This window comes from Camelus ferus, chromosome 17, assembly GCF_009834535.1.
Source record: "Camelus ferus isolate YT-003-E chromosome 17, BCGSAC_Cfer_1.0, whole genome shotgun sequence".
Taxonomy (NCBI): Eukaryota; Metazoa; Chordata; class Mammalia; order Artiodactyla; family Camelidae; genus Camelus; species Camelus ferus.
Genome location: NC_045712.1, coordinates 44,504,039 through 44,526,200, shown reverse-complemented (window position 1 = coordinate 44,526,200; position 22,162 = coordinate 44,504,039). Strand labels below are relative to the sequence as shown.

At 39.3% G+C, this 22,162-nt stretch overlaps 1 long non-coding RNA gene across 1 annotated transcript; it reads left to right on the top strand.

Annotated features, from left to right (window-relative positions):
• The first annotated feature begins 143 nt into the window (after positions 1 to 143).
• Positions 144 to 21,858, top strand: LOC116657280. The gene is made up of 3 exons (XR_004312397.1): positions 144 to 222; positions 10,424 to 10,428; positions 21,849 to 21,858. It is a non-coding gene; the product is annotated as an uncharacterized LOC116657280 (long non-coding RNA).
• Positions 21,859 to 22,162: the final 304 nt, after the last annotated feature.

Sequence of the window (22,162 nt, the reverse complement as noted above, 5' to 3'; positions counted from 1 at the left end):
GGGATGGGTGTTGTTACCAGAAGGAAGTCAGAGCTGTATCTGTAGCATTCGGTGATGGAGGAAAGCTGCTAGTACCAAACCACAGAGCAGCAGGAAGGGACCGGGGAATAAATATTATGTAACCTTTCCCTCCTCCTCTATCTAGTCTCTAAGCAGTGCTGCCCACTGGCCTAAACCAGACTCTGGAGGGACTGCTCCACATATTTGTACTCACACAAGTAAGTGTATGTGTAAGTCTGTCTATATAACTTTATTTTACGTGAATATGATTATTATATATTTTTTTCTTCAACTTGCTTTCTCTTCAATAGCATGTAAGTGAAATCTCCATGATCTCCACTGAAATGAAATGGAACCCGAGCAGTAAATACTGTTAATCAGTCTGTGAGCAAAGGTATATTTCTGTAATATTACAAGAGTCAACCATTAGGGTAAGGCTAGATCATTCCCTTTGTTAGGTCTGGGTTTTGTCCAGTGTTATAAAACCAGATAAATAAAAGAAGGTTTCAAAGCATCTTAAATTGGAAGAATTTTCCCATTTTCCCAGTTTAAGTAAAACCGTAATGGAAAAGAGTGTGTATGTATACACACACACACACACACACACACACACACACACACATACACACACACACACACACACATATTCAGTTATATATGTATAACTGAATCACTTTGCTGTACACCAGAAACAGAATGTTGTAAATCAATTATACTTCAATTAAAAAAAAGAAAAAGAGGGGGAACTTTTCTGGCTAGAAAGGTCATTAGTTACTCTCATAAAAATACCTTACTGCAAATGAGGAAAAATATGTTTTTGAGTTGACTTACATAGCTGAGTAATTTCTGAAGAGGTTGTTGGAGGAGGTCATTGAGAGAAAGTGACCACTGGTTGACCCGAGAGCTGGACTTGGGTCATCAGGGGCTCTTCACCCCTCCCTCCTTCCTTGGAAAGTGCTTTCTGCCCACCAGCTCCGGCTGTTTTCAAGGATGCAGTCTGGAGAGAGTAACTTGTTGTTAAGACCATCTGGACTGAATAGTGGCTGAACCCAGACAAAGCCTACTCCTCTTGCCGCTGCCCTAGACCAGCCTCCTAAGTAATTTCCTTCGCTTGTTAAAATGCCACCTACCCATCTGGAGTGGCTGCCTCTTTGTTAGGTCCCTCCCTGCCCTCCCGGTACCAGGCCAATTTCAGATTCCACCTGGGGAATTCCTGAGTTTGCGAACCAGTCAGGCCACTTGGGGTGGGAAAGGAAGTTACCTTTATTTATCTGAAGGGATTTACATTTGTTCCAGTTTTTCTCTATTCTAAACTATATCAAACATCCTTTTAAAAATTTTACTGTATCAGTGTAGAAATACACAGAAAAGTACATAAAAATATATATGGCATTCAATATATTATTATTAACTAGGTAAATAGTGAAAGGAATAGAATACCAAGAATCCTGAAAGCTTCCCTCATACTCCTGCCCAGACACTCCTCTGTCTCCTCTCTAAAGTTTACATGTATCATGGTTTCTAATGCTCTGTATTAGTTTTTCTATTTTTAAATTTATGTAAATGGAATGATCCAGTAGGTAATCTCCTACGTTTGTGTTATTTGGCTCCTATTGTTGGATTTCTTTACCTTTTAACATATTCTTGTGGTTTAACATTTTTCTTGTTGTGTAATGTTCCATTGCTTTATCATTTGGAATGAGTGGTTACTAGTTTGTGGCTATTAGGATTAATAATGATAAGATGGAAGGCTAGTACGCACATAAATTGTTTGGAAACCTGATTTTAGGATTGTTTCTCTTCCTTCCACTGTATATAGTGATTTTAAACATGCTTTTGAATCCATGTATCTGATTATTGGTCATAGAAATTTTCTTGGGTTTTATGCTGGTTTATTTGCTTTGCTCATGCTGTTTTGCATCTTTGTGTGGTTTGTAATTTTGCAAGGACATTGTCAAAGGAACCTTATCTGTGGTAATCATGTGTAGCCTGGCATGTAAGACACTGCTTAGGCTCCACTTCAGAGCCTCTCGGACTAAACTGCCCTTCTTCCCTTTGTCACTATGGTCCCCAGCTTTCCCTGGCCTCCTCCTGACATCACAGAGACACAACCCACGCCACTGAACCTCATGCTCACACCACTTGCCTCTTGCCTTTTGCCCAGGGCTTCCCTTGTGATGTCAGGGTTGGAACGTCAAAGACCTGGCTCAGCAAGCACTGGGACGTTAGGGTAGTTAATGCCTCTTGGGGCACACGTTTAACAAATGGAATATCAAAGCCAGGAGATGGAGCTGTCCCCATGCTTCTTCTGGAAAGACTGGTGTGAGATGTAGTTATATGGTTACTTAAAGGACAGTCCCTGAGGGACCAAAAAAGCCATGTAAGTCCTCTGCTACAGGCTCCACCTTCTAAGGAACTCAGGCTAAGATAACTACCTTGGTCTGATCCTCCTGAGGTGTTACCAACCTAGGACCACCTTTTGTCTAAATGTATGACCTTGAGGTTTCCTGGACCATGAAGACATGGCAGAATTCAAACTTAAACCTTTATCAGCAGAGCATTATATTTATTGATTCTTAGGAGTTTTTTTTCTTTTCCTTTATTCAGAATTCACAGCAAAATAGATTTTCCCCTTTCTTTATGTCTGAGATGCCATTAAAAAACAAACAAACAAAAACAAACAAGCAAAAAAACCCCTAGTCTATCATATTACTGAAGATGAAACATTTTTAGCATTCCAGGCTTATATGGGGATATTAGTATTTGCCCATCCTTTTCTCTGAACCATAATATATGGATGTTAAAATTCTAGCTCTCAGTTACTGAGATTTCAGTCACCCCCAAAGTATCTGAAACCTCAGTGCATGCTCATGTCTGATTTCAGATTCTTCTTCACTTTTGGTCCCTCTATATTTCCCTTAACATTCTTTAGTGCTCTGCTAGGCATTAAAATCATGTTTATTATTTTTTATCCTATTTTTTCCTAGGTGTTTTTATTGGTAGGACTTTTATGATATATTGTCTTCCCTATTCCCAGGAACAGGAACCCTGAATATCTGCAGCTCTGCCAAGCTTGGTGATCTGTTTTATAAATGCACATCAGCTTGGAAGCAGAAATTCAACAGGAGAGTTTGCTACCAGCAAACACATGCCTTCTCTGAGAAATAACATGGAAATAGAGAAGACAGGAAACATATAGACCAAAATAGTGTGCACTGCAGTTCAGTCAGTTAGTGTGGGACAGTCATCTGTACGTATTTCAATAAGCCTGAGGGCCATCCATGTCCTAGACCTAAATTATAACTCATATTAATAATGTTCACATCAAGGAAGTAAAAAAATATTCACCATACTGAAGATGCTAACCCCAAATAAAATATATTTTTAAGCATTTTATTCCTGAAATAATTTTAAATGTTATATTACTTAAAAGATCAAATAATAATATGATAAAAATTATAACCATCACCAATTATGAAGCTTCTAATAGGTATCTGGTACTGGGCTCTGCATTTTATCTAATTCTTAACACATTATCTTAATTCTCACAATAAACCTGCAAGACAACTATTATGAGCTTTGCTTTATAATAAGAGGTTAGAATTACACACTTAGTAAGTCATAATTACAGTTTCTCTGCTTTTTCCATTTTACCATATTCATATTCTTCCCCATCCATGAAAACCTCTTATCCTATAGAGATGTTCTAAGGATGTCCCAGGAGGCAGAGGCATTATCACCCTTCCTTGCCCAGGAGGCTCCCTGACAACTCAGGAAGAGGCAGCCCGTACTCAGTGACCTCTGTGCATAACCTCCCTCTAACAACTTCCCAGGATGGTCAGACCCTCCACCTGGAAGAGCCTGTGATGGACATATTTTGGCACACATGCCAAATCGGTGGCACTGAAACCAGTGGGGAGATGAAGAAGGGGGACCGGGTACTGAGTCAAAAATGACAAAAACAGCAACAAACAGGAGGGACACATTTTCAAATATGATAATTCTGTCTGGACAGTTGACAAAGAACAAATGCTCCCTTGCTCCCTGTGGAAATGATCATTTTTAAAAAGCAGACTGGGGAGCTTTAGATAATTATTTAGTCCTTTTGAATATTTATGAGCTTCCAGTGTGCTACATACATTTTAAAAGACAGTTGACAACTGTAGCGTATATCATCCTGTTCCCTCTGCAAGCTAAAAATAGTTTCCCTTTTTAATGTAAAAACAATACATTCAGCTTGGTGTCCATGAACTAAAAAACTGTAAAAATACCAATTTTCAGGCATGATGGCAAAGAATGTTCTAAGAAATTCTTGTAAACTTTCCGATGAGTCATCTGGTCCATCAGTGCCGCCTGGGAGAGAGACCACAGAGGGCACCCGTGATAACTAGCAGGTCAGGGGATGGGGCTGGAGGAGCTGAGGTTAAGGCGGCCACTCTCTTCCCATGGGCACCAGAAGCTGAAGGAATCAGCCCGGTCATGGCCTGGAGGAATCAACTTAGATTTGACTCAGAAATGAGAACCAAGCTTGGGATCAAAAAGGCACGCATTGGCAGGAGCAGGAAAAAAGAGAGTAGAAAATAGACCTCCAAGTAGCAAGTTTGGACCATTGTTGCCAAGGGAGCTCATGCTTTTCCTCCTTTCCTAGGGGGCAGGTGTATAGATGAGTCCGGCTGATTTAATAGGGCAACTGGGCACCTCCCATTCTCTTCTGTGTCTCACTGGGGTAGAAGGTTTCCTGGATGCTGTCAGTGTGCCATCCAGCTCAGCCTCGCCAGCAGGCACACCCATTCCACAGCCACTGAGCGCACTGACTGTTAGCATCCCCCCACATCCACTCCCTTCTCCAAAGAACTTCCTTGGGTCTAAAAGGAGCCACCTTACTTTATAGGATCCTTCCTCTTTGAGTCAGAACGTGACCAGTGATGGACTAACACAGGGTGCCAAATGCCATCCCCTCTGCTTCAACGTTAGACTGATTCTGTGGTACATTCAGGCTCCAGAGCTCCCCGTGGGATCAGGCTGAAGTTCATCTTCTGTTGAGACCACATCCTTGCTCAGTTCTTCCTCTGCTCCGATGTGCTACCTTGAATTCTTCACATGTTTTACCTAAGTGACACCCTCAAGACATCTTTGATGAGAGTCTCCATCTCACGCCCTCTAGGGAACCCAACTAAGCCAGAAGGAGAAGGGGGGCACTTGTTGGGCCAGCCTGATGGTGAAACTGAATCTCTAACACGGAAATGGTGCCAGTTCCTTTGACTTTTGCACAGGAATGATTGACCCAGAATATAGCAGGAGCCTGGTAATCTGAGCCAGTCTCCATACTTAAAATGCCCTTCTCCTTAACACACGACTCAGGCTTTAGGACTCTATTCTCAGGTCACTGTCTTGGCAGGTGTTTCCTACGTGTCCTGCCTCTCCTCCTGCGCATGTACTGATCTGATTTGTTCTTCACTTGGTTTCCTTGGTGGTTTGCTCTTTGCTATTGACATACCATAAAGTACCATGAGGTGAGCTCTTACTTTTGTTAAGTGTCCCATAAATGCCCTAGCTTGCTTCAGCCAGAGGGGTGAGGCAAAGCACTGTTCTGTACCTGAGGTCCTACTTCTGACAGTGGCCGTTTCTTTGCACTTCCTCCTCCCTAGTGAGGGCACCAAGCTCCCCATCCACTTTCTCAGGGTAGCAGGAATGCCCAGGGTCAAGAGCCATTGCATCTGGTCTGTCCAGGAGCGGTGTCTCCAAGGGTCTGTGGTGGAAGGACACTGGGATTATCATGGGAACCAGCGTCTCCTCTAACAAGACCAGGGGAAGGTAGCTCCAGGCTGTTTTCGTGAACTTCAAGCATCTTTGCTGATTTATGTGCTGAGTCATACAAATAAGGCCTACATACCTACATCCCAAACAAGGATGTTAATCAGTATCATGGAGCTGGCTATAAAATTGCAAATGTGCTAGGTTGTGTTGGTAGCACCCATGGAGAAGCTTCCAGGCCTGAGAAGGCCTCCACCATGGGGAAGATCTGCTGCAGCTGGGCTAGATGAGCAGACTGCGGAGGGGGAGCTGGCTCCTGCAGGGTCCAGGGCTGAGTGGACAAGGGCTAGCACACTCCCTCGAGTACCACTGTGCCCAGGGAGAGTCTGCACACATCAAAAGATGCTTACACGCCACAGTGCACACAAGGGTGTGTAGACATGTAGGAACAGGACCTGCCTGCAACTCTGAACTAAGATCTTGGTACCACTCAACACAGACCTGCTTAGTATGCCTTGGGCCCAGAGGCCCGATTCTTATTTATCAAGTTTATAGAATTGAGATTAAACTCAGGTCCACCTAAGTCCAAAGCTGGCCCTCTCCTCCTTCAGAGATGTGTGGCTTCTTTAGTGCTGAGGCTAGAACTAGATTCAGATTTTCTGACTTCCAGAAATAGGTATTTTCACTACATCACACTTTTTTGTTTTTTCATCAACACTAAAGGAAGCAATTTTGGTTTCAGAGGCTAAATGAAAGCACTAGGGTTGACCTTTTGGGAAGCTACTAGAGACCAAATACTTTTTTCCCAAAGCATCATTTTTTTATAACCATAGTTAGAGTTATTTTATAGCAGCCTAATGCCAAAGCACAGATTCCTAATACATTTCTCCTTTATGATCTGGTAGTAAAGTCATGTGATGCTTAGTTAACTTGACAATCTAGTTCCTTCTCTCAAAAGACAAAACAATAACATTGCATCTGAAAAGTCAGCTCTCTGGTTTGGAGAAGGTTGATTTTTCATATCAAGTGATTGAAAAGCTGAATAGTGAAATAAACATGCCAGCTCCTTTTTTACAAGCTGGGGGGCTGCCCATGGAAGTGTGTTATCTTCTGCCCCAAATGGCTCCAGGAGGCAGAAAGGTTATAGATTCAAAGCAAATGATAGTTGTGACTGATTTCACTTGGAAAGTTGCCCAGGTCAGTGTTGTTTTCCCAAAACAAGAAATCACCTGCTGTGTCCTTGATGCCTCCACTTATTTCTGAGAGAGAGCAAGCTCAGGACTAGAAAAGGAGTGGCATTACGATGAAAGTAAGAATGGAATAATGTTTAAAACTGTTAAGAACAATTCAGCCAAATGGAAGCTGCCTAACACTTTGACCCTCACTATCATCATTCTATTGGTAACTTTTACTTATGTTAATTAAGTTCAAAAAAAAAAAAAAAAAGCACTGCTCCACTGCCCCATGATGTCAAAGCAAATACACAATAGGAAGCATAATCCATTTACCTCCCTGCATGTTCCTACCACTGAACCAAAAGCCCTTTGGAGAAATTGTTTAGCTCAGCTCAGGGCGACTTTTATCAACTGCTGAGTCTAACCCCAGTGCCAACATTTATTAAGCTTCTATGCTGGTCCAAGAATTGGGAATGTGAGGAAAGAGATAACTCGGCATTTCTCGGGGTCTTGCAGCCTAACTAGAAATTTCTGTGATATTGTATATTTATAGAGAGTATTTTATGTTTATCCATTCATTCAACAAATATTTATTAAGCACCTAAATTTTAAAAGGTAGGGATCTTGGACTGTAAACAAAAGACTTAAATATGTAGTGTGATAGAAGCCAGTAAGTGATGCGAATATATGCGGAATCTTAAAAAAAAATGATACAAATAAACTTATTTACAAAATAGAAATAGACTCACAGATATAGAAAACAAACTTATGTTACCAAAGGGGAAAGGGGAAGAGGAATACATTAGGAATTTGGGATTAACAGATACACGCAACTATGTATAAAATAGGTAAACGACAAGGACTTACTGTACATCACAGGGAACTATATTCAATATCTTGAAATGACCTATAATGGAAAAGAATCTGAAAAAGAATATATATATGCATATATATTTATATATATATAAAACTGAACCACTTTATTGTACACCTGAAACATTGTAAATCAATTAGACTTCAATAAAAAAGAAGCCAATAAGCGGCATGAAGAATAAAGGAGTAAAGAAGGTTACAGAGGACTGAGGTGGGGTTGGGAATATCATTCCATAATGAGTGGTCTAGGAAGACCTCTCTGCTAAAAGACATATGAGAAATCAGAAGAAACAGAGAAAGCCACGTGGCTATGAGGGAAAAGGTATTGTAGGCAGAGAAAACAAGTGAACAGGATATGAGGGGAGAGTGTGCTTGATCCCAGGAGTCTTGGACCTGCAAGGAAGTGGGTGTGGCTGGAGGAGGGTGAGGAGAGAAAGGAAGGAGACGAGTTTACAGAGCAAAGCAGCCAGATCAAGTCAGGCCTCACAGCATCTTTAAGATCTTAGCCATTGCTGTGAAGGCTCTGGGAAGTACAGGAGGGGTTCAGCAGAAGAGTGACACAATCTGGCTTAAATTCAAGAGAGAATGCTCTGGATCCTTTTGAAGAGTAAATGGTAGGGTGGCAGATAAGCAAAGAGACCAGATTTAAAAGACGAAAAGAAAAAACAAACAAAAAAAAACTATTGCAGCAATCCAAGTAAGAGATACTGGTGGCCAGGACCAGGGGGATAATAAGGGAGGAGGTTAGATTTTGAATGTATTTTAAAGCTGGAGACAGAATTTGCTGATGGATTTGCAATAGGGTTTGACTGCTGGGTATGGGCATAGGTACCATAGCTCCCTCACCCCTTAAGCACAACAATTATGTAATTTTCCCATGTGATTAAGCTCCCCTGACTCATTGTGGCAGCTGATTGAATCATGCGTCCTTCATGGGTTTCTCTTCCCTTCATTTCCTCATCTCCCTCCCAGTGTTACCTTCACTTCCTAAGTAAACTTTTGCACAGTTGTGGTCTCAGTAATTGTTTCCAGAAGAACCAAAACTAAGACAGCAGATACAATCTAAATGGAGATTAGACCATGTCCGTTGCCCTTTTATATTAATAGAAGTTCTGTTTTTCGCTGATGATTGCAGCGTTGACCTGAGTGGTGGTGGAGAAGGTGCCAGCTCTAATTTTTAATTTGCATCTCCTGTCACCCAGAAGATGAATGCAGGTCCTACCTTTCCTGCACACCTCTGGGAAAAGTCACTGATTTGTGTCCCTTTGTCATCTCATTTCAGCAGCAAGGGCTCAGGTCACTGGGCCTGTTGGTGGCACAGCTATTGCTAGCAAGGAAGCAGTGATACAATTTCACTTTCCTCTTTATTCAGCAGAGAGCATGCTAGAATAAGCAGGGCAACTCTTTCCCGTCTTAAGCTAAATTAAAGAGCATTTGTGTCTTTGGCCAAGCTCTTGGAGCCTTTCTCTGCGAGTTAATAATAGCGAGTTGTGCAAGAGGGCCTCTGATTTTCTGCACCCCCCTCTTCTCTGAGTAAAGATCCTCCATGGTCATTACTGATGATCTTATTTCTCATAGCTGGATCCTCATAGCGAGACAAAACACTTCTATAAGAGAAGCATCTTCATTGAGAGAAGGGAATGAGGGTTCCCCAAGACATTAATTACTTAAAGAGGTTTTAGGAACCGTATTTCCATCTCTGATGATTAAACAGGCACATGTCCAGGAAGTAAAGTTCTGAGGAAGAGAATTCATGTTTCTTAAGCACTTACCATAAATCATGCGAAGCTTCAGATTCTTTCATGTTCATTGTATTACATAAGCACCCTTAAAATTTACCAATGAACAAAATGGATCTCAAAAAGGTTACGTGACTTGCCCTAAACAACATGGTATTTAGTGGTGGGGCCAATGTCTTAATAGAAGCGTCTCTGATTTTAAAGCCATAGTTTTATAACAACATCATGCTGCTGAAAAGTAAAGAGTGAAGAGGAGAAATGCCCACACAGCATGAGGTTTTTTCCTACTTCCCCCAAAATGAAGAGATGCTGAGACAAAATAATGGGGACTTTGAGCCAAATGAGAAGGGATGGAGAGCTTTTGTGTTTCTTAGACTCAGAAAAGGAAAAGAAACGAGTGTCCTAAAAATTAACTCCAGTTAAAGGAGACATCAGAGGCTGTCTCCCTGGCAGGGAGCTAAGGGTAACAGAGGCTAGAAGACATGTGTGACCAGAATCAAAGGAAGATGATGGTATCAGACCTGGTGTCCCTAGATAGCAAGAGATTTCACAGCTTTCTGGACACAGAGGCTACTCCCTGTGGTCCTGAGTGTGCAGCCCAGAGGGAGGCTGGTTGGTGGTGACTGTGGGAATCAGGGAACCTGCTGAGCCTCTGTATTTGATACTTTATGCTACATCATACACTGTCACAAAATTTAAGAACTTAAAACAACCATATGTATTTAGCTCAAAATTCTGTGGATGAGTTGAGTGGTTCTCCAAGACTAGGTTGGCTTGACTGATCTTTCCTGGGGTCCCTCAAGCATTTGTCAACCGCTGGCAGCTACGCTAGAGGCTGAATAATCTGGGATTGCCTCACTCACGTGTCTGGCAGTTGGTGAGGTCTTGTCCAGGTTGAGAGAGGTGACTGCCTCTTGTGTCACTCTTTATTCAACAGGTTAGCTCAGGCTACTTCCCCTGATGAGGGAGATAGGGTACCAGGGGCAGCAAGAGAGGGCAAATCTCAATGGACAAACTTCCCCTCAAATATAACATCTTGCCGGACAACACTACAATGTCACAACCAAGATACCAACATTGATACAGTCAAGGCACAACAATTTAATCACCATGAGGGATGCTCTGATTTCCCTTTTATAGCCCCATCTACTTGCTCTCCTGCCCCTACTCCTTCCTTAACCCATGACAATCATTGGTCTGTTTTCCATTTTTATCATTTTGTCAATTCAAGAATGTTATGTAAATGGAATCCCAGAGTTTATGAATTTTGCCTGAGATTCATCCAGGTTGTTGCATGTAGCAATGGAGTAGTATGCATTTTTACTGCTGAGTAGTATGCATGATATTGTGGTTTATTTAACTCCTTACCCATTGAAAGACCTCTGGGTTGCTTCCAGGTTTAGGATAATTTGAATAAGACTATCATAAACATTTGTGCACAGGTTTTATACGGGATATATGGGATATATGGTAAAAAGTGTAATTGCCAAGTCACAAGATATTTGCATGTTTTGTTTTTAAAGAACATTTCAAAATATTTTCCAGAGTTGATGTGCCATTTTACATTTCACCCAAGTGATACAGTTTCCCCACATCCTTGTCAGCATTTAGTGATGTCTGATATGTCTATAGTAATATGTTATTTTAGGATTAATTTGCATTTTTCTAATGACTAATGATGTTGAACATCTTTTCGTGTGCTTAATTTCTATTCACATATCTTCCTTGTGGAAACGTCTCTTCACGTCTTTTGTCAACACTCTAATTGGATTATTTAAAATCTGTTGAGTTCTGCGAGTTCTTTATATAGTCTACATACTAGCCATTGTCAGTTACATAGTTTGCAAATAAATGCATTCTCCCAGCCTGTGGCTTTATCTTTTTATACTCTTCACAGGGTCTTTTATAGAACAAAAGTTTTTAAATTTGATGGCATTCAGTTTATCAATTAAAAAAAATCATGCTTTTGGTGTCATATCTAAGAACTTTTCACCAAATGCTAGACTCTGAAGATTCTATTCTGTGTTTCTTTCTGGATTTTCACCAATTAAAAGTGTTATAGTTTTTTGTTTAAATGTATGATCCAATTTGAGTTAATTTTTGTATCAGTTGTGGGATTCAGGTCAAGGTTTTATTTTTGGTCTGTGGGATATCCAGTTGCACCATTTGTTGAAGAGATATTCTTTTACGTTGAATTAATTTTGCACCTCTTTTTTTAGAAAAGCTGTTGGCTGTACTTGTGTTGGGCTATTTCTGAGTTCTCTATTTTATTGCATTGATATATATGTCTATCCTTCTGCTAATAACACTGTCTTTATTATATGGTGGTATAATGTAATAAGTCTGGAAGTCAGGTAGAATTATTCCTCTATCTTTATTATTCTTTTTCAGAATTGTTTTAATTATTTTATTTCTTTTGCCTTTCCATATACATTTTAAAATAATGTTTATTATTTTACAAAAAATCTTGCTGAAATTTTTATTATAATTGTATTAAGACTAACAATTTGGGGAAAATTAACATCTTTACTTTGTTGAATCTTTCAGTCTAAGATAACTGTATGATTCTTTATTTGTTTAGATCTTCCTTTTATAGTTTTAAACATATGAGTCCTGTACGTGTTTTGTTAGGCTTACACTGAAGTATTTCATTTTTATCAAGTTATAAATTGTATTGTGTTTCAAATTTCAGTGTCTAAGTGTTCATTGCTAGTATGGAGAAATATAATTTATTTCTGAATATTTATCTTCTATCCTGTGACCTTGCTAAGTTCACTTAACTTACTTATTAACTTGAGAAAGCTTTTTTGGTAGGTTTTTTTGGGGCTTTTCTACGTTGATAGTCATGTTATCTGCAAATATGGATCATTTCATTCCTTCGTTTCTCATTTATCATTCATGTTCCTTTCTTTGCCGTTTAACACTTGCTAAACCATGTAGAACTAGGCTGAGTAAATGTGGTGAGAGCAGACATGCTTGGCTTGTTCCCAGTCTTAAGGGGAAAGCACTCAGTCTTTCACCACTAAATATACTGTATTGTTTGTACATGTTTCCTATCTAAGGAGAACAATCTCCTTAATTCCTAATTTTTCTGTTTTTTTTAAATTCTGAATTGCTTTAAATTTTCATCAGATGCTTTTTAAAATCAATTTACAGGATCATGTGATTTTTCTTCTTTAATGAAACAGAATTTTCTGCTGTTAATATTATACAGAATGATTTTTGAATTTTGAAACAGACTTTTATCACCAGAATCTACCTGACATAGTAATGTCATACAATTCTTTTTGTATATTTCTGAATTATGCTTGCTAATATTTGGTTGAAGGTTTGTGCCTGTATTTATGAGGAAAACTGGTCTGTAGTTTCTTTTCCATAAAATTTTCTTTGATTTTGGTAAGAGAGTAATACTGGTTTCATAAAATGAAATGGAAACCATTTCCTTCCCTTTTATTTTCTGGAAAAAAGTTTAGGTAGAATTGGTGTTAATTTTTTGTTTAATGTTTGGTAGAATTCTTCAGCAAAAATTTCTGGGTTGGAAAAAAAACTCAATTTAAAAATGGCAAAAGAGATAAACAGACATCTCACCAAAGATGATACACGGATAGCAAATATCCCTATGAAAAAATATTCAGAATTATCTTATTAGGGAATTACAAATTAAAATAACAATGAGATAATACTGCACAGTTATTAAAATGGCTAAAACCCCAAACCCTGAAAACACCAAATGCTGATGAGAATGTGGAGCAACAGAAACTCTCACCCACTGCTGATGGAAATGTAAAATAGTACAGGCATTTAGAAGACCCTTTGGTAGTTTCTCACAAAACTAGACATATTATTACCATATGATTCAGCAGTCATTTATCCAGTGAGCTGGAGCTGGTATTTACCCAAAAGAGTTGAAAACGTGCATCTACAAAACATTCTGCGCATGAACGTGTATAACAGCTTTATTCATAATTGACAAATCTTGGACAGTGCAAGCTAAAAAGAAATGAGCTATTAAGTCATGGAAAGGGAAGATCCTTAAAGGCACATTGCTAAGTGAAAGAAGCCAATTTGAAATGGCATTATGCTGTATGATTCCAACTATATGACACTCTGGAAGGCTACACGATGGAGAAAGTAAAAGGATAAGCGGTTGCCAGGGATTCAGAGGGCCGGGGTGGGGTGGAGAAGGGTAAATAGGTGGAGCACTGGGGATTTTAAGAGGCGTGAACTATTCTGAATGTTACTGGAATAGTAGATACCAATCATGACACATTTGTCAAATGTCTGTGGCACTACCCCCAAGAGGGACATTGGGGAAATTTGTTACAGACTCCTAAGGATGGAGGTTAGGCTCTCCACTTGCCTTTTGCTGACATGGATGGGGCTGGTATCACTGTTATTTCTATAATATGTGGATAGAAAAAAAGTCTTTATTATCTAAAAGTTTTCTGTCTTGCTAACTCTCCCTTTTCCTTGTCCTTTTGCTACAGAGAACAGGTTTTTGTTGGGGCATCTCTTGTCTGTGCCTGTTGACATTTCTGAGTTTTTAGCTTTCACAGCTCTGAGTCTGGAATATATGAAGCAAAGAGAAAATTCAGGGAACTAACTACGATTTTATTCCTTGGGTTCTGACACTCCTAGTCAGTCTTCCTTCTTCTCTTCACCTTTCAGAGTCCTCTGTTGATTATTTTATACATCGTATTCCGGGTTTTCACTGGTACTTGATAAGAGGAATCGGGAAAAGCACATCTATTCCATCTTCCTATAAACAACAGTCCCTCAAGCACTTTTGAAGTCTCTCCTTATGACAGGTTTCTACGGTCTCAGGAGTCACACTTGGTCACAAGACCAATCCTAAACGGTGGAGAAATCACCATGTGACAGCAGAATTATGCAGATACAGGAAGGGGAGGAACTGCCAGCCATTTTTATAACTTATCCAAACCTCTCTGATAGATAAAAGCTGAGGAAATGAGAGTTGTAGAGCAGAAGAGAAAGCCAGAGGAAGAGAGAGAGAACAAGTCGGGGAGAGGAGGAGGAAGAGAAAAAGAAAAGATATCAGCAAAGTTGTTAGGAAGAGCAAATGGAAGACTGTCCTTGATAACACAGTTGTCAAGAAAAAAACATTCCAGTCAATTAAAGCTGCATATTGCACAAGTGAGTAATAAGAAAGTGTGTAATGAGCCATTAAAGATGTGGAATACATCATTTCACGTGGGTGGTGAGAAGAACATGGGGATAGAGAGATGCTATGGCCAAGGTACTCCTTATGGTCTTTCACAGTTTCTTATTTTCCAACATGATGAAAATGCTTCACTGCTTCTGATGTTGCAGAGTGAATAGAATGGTAGCTAATTTCATGTGCTTTTTGAAGGGATTAGATGTTTTTTAAGTTTCTGAGTTCTAATTTTTTTTTCACTTATGGAACGTCCAAATTCTCCCACGTTATGTCTGTCAGTGACTGGGAGTAATTAGAGATGAAGTTTGAGATTCCTTGCAACTGTCCTCCTAAAAGCAAACCTCAAACTCTTCTGTTTCCTGTTGATTCATCCATTTTCCAAAACAGTGTGTTCTCAGTTCAGTGGGCAGCACGAATATTGGCACAGAACCTCCTCCCCATAGTATAGCTCAGACTGTCATATCAAGGGGCATCTTGACACCGGGAACACTCCAGCAAGTGATTCTAAAGTGCTAAGTCAACTTCATTCTGCTTCTGTGTTTCAAAATATCATGTGTTAAGTGCTGTCTTTGTGTTAAGTACTATGCTGTGCACTCTAGATAAAATGTCTCACTTTACTTTGATGTAAGTATTATAATCACCATTTTACAGAGAAGGTCTAGAAGAGTTAATGGCTATCGGAAAGCACACTAACAGTGACATAGCTAGGAATAAACCTCAGTTCTCTTTGGTTCAAAGGCCTAGCCACTCAACCACAATGCCACATTGTCTCCCCCTATGAATCTCAAATAGCAACAACAGAAAGACCAGGATTCTAGGCTGAGGAATTTCATCCCACAGTTTCTGAAACTTTAAGCATTAGAGTGAAATTTATGACACTGAAGTAGAATATCAAAGATATAAAGAGACTGGAAAGACTATACTTCCAGCGATGCTCAAACATAGCATTTTAATGATGGAAGTTTGAGAGAAACTTTATTGGAGTTTTCAGCAGATAGTCTTAGATACCTCTGGATGCTCCAATGCATTCTTATTCTGAGCTGAAATTAATTAATGCTGATATACTGCTCTGAGATACGAGATTCAGAGTAACTTTGCAAATAAAAATCCTGCATCCCGTTTCTCTTGACCTCTTTGCTTGTCCTGTTTAGGCCTGTAATCAAGCAAATACATCTTTCTGCAGCATCTCAAGTAATGGTGAATCTTTCATCAAACCAGTAAATGCTAACATATTTAAAACGAATAACTCCGCAGAATGTCTGAAGCTTAGATCTCTCCTTGTGAAAATAGATATTACTTACAGTTCTACTGCAGTTATGAGGATGTCAGAATTGTGAGAAAGAAAATCATTAAATTAACAAACCATAAATTGTTACAGAATGATTGCTGTTACCAGGAATCATCTGCAGACTTGAGTGTTTTGGGAACTGCCTCTTCTTTCAAAGACCCACTGACGATGGGGATGCTATGAATGGCAGGGGTGCTTTGGAAAGAGTCAAAAGAGAAAATAAACTCCCAAGATTTGGGAGATGAAAAGGACCCTAGAGATTATGTGTATTCATTGATTGCTTCATTTTTTGGTATGCTCAGTCATAGCATCAGGGCACAGTGGGTAGAACGGATGCTGGATTATTCATGCAGACAGTTTTCATACCTAACTCTTCAGTTCCTGTTTGTATCACCCATCCTCTCTGAGCTTCAGGTTCCTCATCTGCAAAATGGATTTCCTTATAGAATGATTCTCTCATCATTATGAAAGGACCTTCTTTATCCCTGGTTGTAGTCCTTGTCTTGAAGTCTACTTTGTTTGACAGTTTATATAGCCTTATCTGCTTCCTTTTATGCTTAGAGTTTGTGTGTATTTCTGTTTGCATCCTTTCATTTTCAGTTTGTCTGTGCTTTTAAATTTAAAGGTCATCTTGTAAACAGCATATAGCTGAGTCTTGCTTTCTATTCATTCTGAAAAATTTTGCATTTAATTGAGTATTCAGAGTTTACATTTAACGTAATTATTACATGGTCGGAGTTACATCTACCAGTCATGTCCTTTGCATTCTATTAGCCACTTTTTTTTCTTCTGCTCCATTCTTATCTTCCTTTGGGTTAACTGAGTATTTTTTTATTTACCTATTTAGAATTTATTCTCTCTCCATTACTGTCTTTTTTTAGACCAAATAGGTTTCTTTAAAAAAAAATTTGTTTTTGTTCTTTTCAGATACTTAATTCAGTGGTTGGGATTTAACTTACGATAGCTATTTCTTAATCATACAGTTTTCACTCAGTATAATGAATAATCTACTATTGCTGACATCATGTGCAATTCAAATGGGTGGAACATTGTTTTTGCCCTAAAGGGGACTAAGAATTTAATGACAAAGTATAGTATATAGACTCCATACAATGACATATGCCAAAATGGAAGTATATACAAGTATGTTCAAGAAAGCATTGAAACACAAGGTAGGTAGGGTTTGGAGAGGAAGGATGAGAAAGAGATTTACAGGTGACAAATGGAGAAGGAGGGTTTCTTTACAGACATTCATGCACAGAAAGGGAAGGGTCATGTTAGTGAACTCTGATTACTATAACCAGACTAAAATGTGACATGTGTGTCTGTGTGGAGAGGATGGGACGTAAAATTACAGATCTCAAGGTACTCTAAGATCAGTCTGGGGAATCTGAACCTCGTTTTAGTGGTGATGAGGAGTTACTGAAGGATTTTAAATCATTTGGGTGATATAACTTGATGTATATTTACAAAAATCACACTGATGGTTGAGTAATGAATGTTGGATCAGAGGGAGAAAAGCAGCAGGGTCGGCAAAAAAGCCACACTCAGTTTTGCACATAAAGAAAGTAAGTCTCAGAGAACTGATGTAATTTACCCAAGTCACAAATTAATAAAATGTGAGCATGGCATTGACAATCCTGATACCTAACACATCTTTAACATGCTGTATTCACCTGGTAATTTGAAAAATTACATCTTGTGTTCTCACATAATAAGTGTTTTTGATGATATTAAAGGTAATGATATAATATGGTTGTTTCACAGTACAGATACACTGATATTTGCAGTCAAAACTACACTGACCTGAGTGGGAGAAATGCCTTAATATGTGTATTTACATAACTTCTAAGAGGAAGAAGGAAAAATGGTGGCGTCGTCAGAGTTATCCAGTGGCTGGTTTAAGAGGACACACTTTCTATTCCAAACTTACCCAAGTATAGCAAATGTATTTTTAACCTGTTCCCTAAATAGATTTCATACACGCTGTGTCAGCCAAGTCATTTTAACTGGTTTTTGCCCCTCTTCCATCTTAAGCTAGATACATGATTGACTGGAGACTACATTTGATTGATAGACATAACAATTTAAATATAAACACTTTATTAACCCTGCAAGGGCATCTTAATAAAAGAACATGATGGAGATAGACATGCACAGTAGATGTGCTGATTTTGATGCCAGTAGCCTTGTAGCTTAATGTGACAGAAGCAATGAATCAATTGCAATGCTGTGAAAATACTTCCAAAGATATTTTCTCCACTCTCTTTAAATCAGCAGCTCCATGTAAGTAAACAGTGCTAAAGGATTATGCAAAGACTTAATACTTTTTTTGTCCCGTATAGGATTTTAACTGAGATTTGAAATTCTCTTGTTTTTTTTTTTTAGACCTGAGATGGCTCCTCCAGGAGGATTGTCATACTCTGTCTACGACCCTGGCTGCACCCTGACCCTTGTAGGATGACCCAGAAACCTGAGTCATTATTTCTAGATGAGTCAACTGGCCAAAAGAAAGCAGTTAGATGATTCATTAACACTATTAGCTAATTTTATTTATTTTTCTTTTTTTTTTTAAACTGAAGTATAGTTGATTTACAATATACAGTTTCTGGTTTAAAGCATAGTGATTCAGTTATACATACATATACTATATATATACACACATATTCTTTCTCATATTCTTTTTCATTACAGGTTACTACAAGCCATTGAGTATAGTTCCTTGTGCTATACAGTAAGGCTTTGTTTATCTTTTCTTTACAGAGTATTAGCTAATTTATTAAGAACTACTCATGAAGCAGATACTACACTAAATGTTTTACATGTGTTAACTCATTTAGTATTCATAACATGGAATGGGTAATATCTTTATTTTACAGGTGAGAAAACTGAGTGTCTAAGAATTTACTATAATTTGTCTAACGGCAAACATCCAGAATGTTTAGTAAGTAGTAAGAATTAAGTAGTAGGTAGGAAGTTAGTAGTCAGGACTAGAATCAATCTGCTCCAGATCCTAAGCGTTTGAACTACGGGTCTGTATACATATTGGTCACCATGACTGGACAAGAATCTGAAAATGCAAGTGCTGTTGAACAGATAGTTTCTGGTAGTAATCGTTTCTCGTACTTGCATGTAGTTTATAGAATCTAAAGCTCTTTCACATGTCGATTAATTTAATCATCCCAACAATCTTAGGAAATAGATATTATTCCCATTTCATAGATAAAGGAATAAAAGCTGAAGAGGCTAGGTGAGTTTTTCAAGGTTATGCATGGAAGAAGCAGAATTGGGTTTTGGCATAATTTAGACTTGGGTTCAAAGCTAGAATCTACCCTCTACAGGCACATACATGAAATTTGAGCTGAAGTTTTCTTACCTGTAGATAAATTTCTCTTCAGACAATTATTTTGGTCAATATAGTGCCTGTCACTTCCTGTCTACATAATAGGTAGTGTTCCATTTGTCCAATCTATAGAAAGTTTTGATATCGTCTAATTTCTAGGACTAAAGGAGTCAAAGTAAAGAAAACTGTGTTGTTATAGCCACATATTAAGTAGGTTTTCATAATCTGAGAAAACCAAAGGCATAAAAAATATGACTGATTTTAATAAGTGATACTATCCTTCATGGCCTAAAAAAGATACACACCTCTTAACTTTTTCTTTTGTCATAACGGCTTCAGCTTAGTCCAGTTGTAGGTCTAGTCAGTTAACAACCATTGAGCAGAGGGCTTCTGCTTCCCAGAAGAGGGAGTAGGTGTATTTTCCTTCATTCTTCCTGCAAAGTACAATCAAAACCCTTGGACATACACAAGACAAACATAGGAAAACTAAAAGGTGGAGGAAGAAGGCAGAACATCCAGGGAACTGGGGTCTCAGTGAATAGCATGGTGATAGCTTCCCTGAGTTTCCTTTTTGCCTCATACAGCCCAGAATTAGAGCTGAAGAAGCCAGCAAACTGGACATGCCAACAGTCAGAGACATACGTGAAAAGATATACCAAATCCTGCTCTCTCTCTCTGTAGCTGAAGGACCACTTGCATTCTAGCAAGACAGAAAAAAAATTTTTTTAATTAATTTTTTTGAGGGAGGAAGGCAATTAGTTTGTTTTTTTTTTAATGGAGGTCCTAATCCCCAGGACCTCGTGCATACTAAGCACACACTCTACCACTGAGCTATACCCTCCCCGCTAAATTAATCGATGTACTCTGGTCAACTACTGCAGGAAAACTGTGGTACCTACTCCTACCCATGCCTGGACTTCCATCCTAATGAGGCTAGTGAGGCTCTCTATCACCCAGTGAGCTGGTGCCAGTGAATGCCAAGTAGGGACCTGGGACTTTTGTACCCATGCCTAGTAAAAAGGTCCCCATTGTCCCAGGAACCTGGATTCCATGCCCAACGGCTTTCACAGGTGTTCTTCCTGTCTCTGATGGTAGTATCAGAGGAGGACTGGTGAAGAGTCAAGACTTGAATTATCACCCAGTGGGAATGAGGTCAAGTACACCTGCTGTCACTGGAGACCACAACCCCCACCCCAGCTCAAGACAGTGTTTGAGATTTTGCTGATACCAGGAGGGCTCCTCCTGCTCTCTTGCCCTGTTTCTCACTGACAAACATTTTTTTCATCCACAACATTATAAATACAGAGAAAGCAATACAGCTGAATTGGCTGTTCTAAGGCGCTCCCTTCCCATTGAGGAAACAAGTCCACAGCATTGTTCAACACCTCACATACTGTTTTCTCATTAACTTGTTTAACAGAGAGCTAAGCGCACCTTGCTAGGCACTGTCGTCATGAAGAAGCTGAGCCAAGCTCTGAGTTTAAGGCACTAACTGCAGCAGAAACAGTGAGGAAGGAGTCAGGGAATGCAGCATGATCTAGAGAGTGCTGTGATGAAGGTCAGTTCCAGGAACAGCCGATGCTCAGGGAGGGCATTGCTTCCTGGCTGAGAGCTTGCCCAAGCCCTTTGATTTCTAATTCAGCGCTCTTGTACTAAACTACAAACAGAAACACTGGAGGGGAGAGGGTGCTTGAGGAATTCCCCAGGGTTTGTGTTGAATCATAATCACGTTAAGTACATCAGCCATCACATTATGCACTGCTAGAGTAAACGCACTATTAAAATTTACCGTGGTTATAAATAAAAAATAGTGTTGTTTTTACTTCCGTAAATTTAACTCTGCCTTCTGAAATAAATATAATTACATTTATTGGCACATTTACAATGGGTAACCTTGTGAAAATTATTCCTAAGTGTTAAGAGAGACAGCAGGGGAAATAAGCTAAGGGAGAGAATACACAGGATATTATCATAACAATTGGAAAATGATTTTCTAGCAAAACATTATAAGAGCATGTTCTAAAAATCTTTCTTCACAGCATTTTGATCATATTACCTGTACTGCTTACCTAAGTGTTATGTGTTACTTTCCTATCAATTTAAATCAGAGAAATATTATAGAAATGAAACCACATTTGATGCAGGAAAACAGATGTGGGGTTTGAGAAGGGCTGTGTCCCAGGCTTCGGTTGAGCCCCTGGGACGGGCCCCGCCAAGTGTGGGTCCTTAGCTTCGCGCAGGAAGGAATTCAAGAGTGAGCCACAGTTGAGTAAAGGTAAATTTATTCAGAGAGATACATTGAAAGGCAAGAGAAAGGCCATGAGGTTTCGGGGTTGGGTGCTCAGGTTAAAAGTAGGTACACACTCCATAGACATCTCTGAACCGGTAGAGAGAGGCGGCCTCGAGGCGCTGTGTTGCTAGTTTTTATGGGCTTGGTGGCTTCATATGCTAATAAGTGGAAGGACCAGTCTAAGTAGCCTGGGGAAGGATTTCCAGGAAGTTGGCCATTTCCCACTCTTTGACCTTTTGTGGCTAGCCTTGGGGCTGCCGTGGTGCCTGTGGGCATGTTATTCACCATGTTAATATATTACAATGAGCATATAATGAAGCTCAAGATCTACTAGAAGTTAAATCTCCCATCATCTTGAGCCTCAAGGCCTCCTGGGGTTGAATCTTTCACCATTTTGATGTTAATTGCTGTAGCATTCCTTGAATGGCTGTGCCCTGCCCCCTTCCTGTCTCACATTCAGTAAAAAACAAGGAAAATCTTTATGCCATACTTTTTTTCTATTTTATAAATTATTCCATAAAACT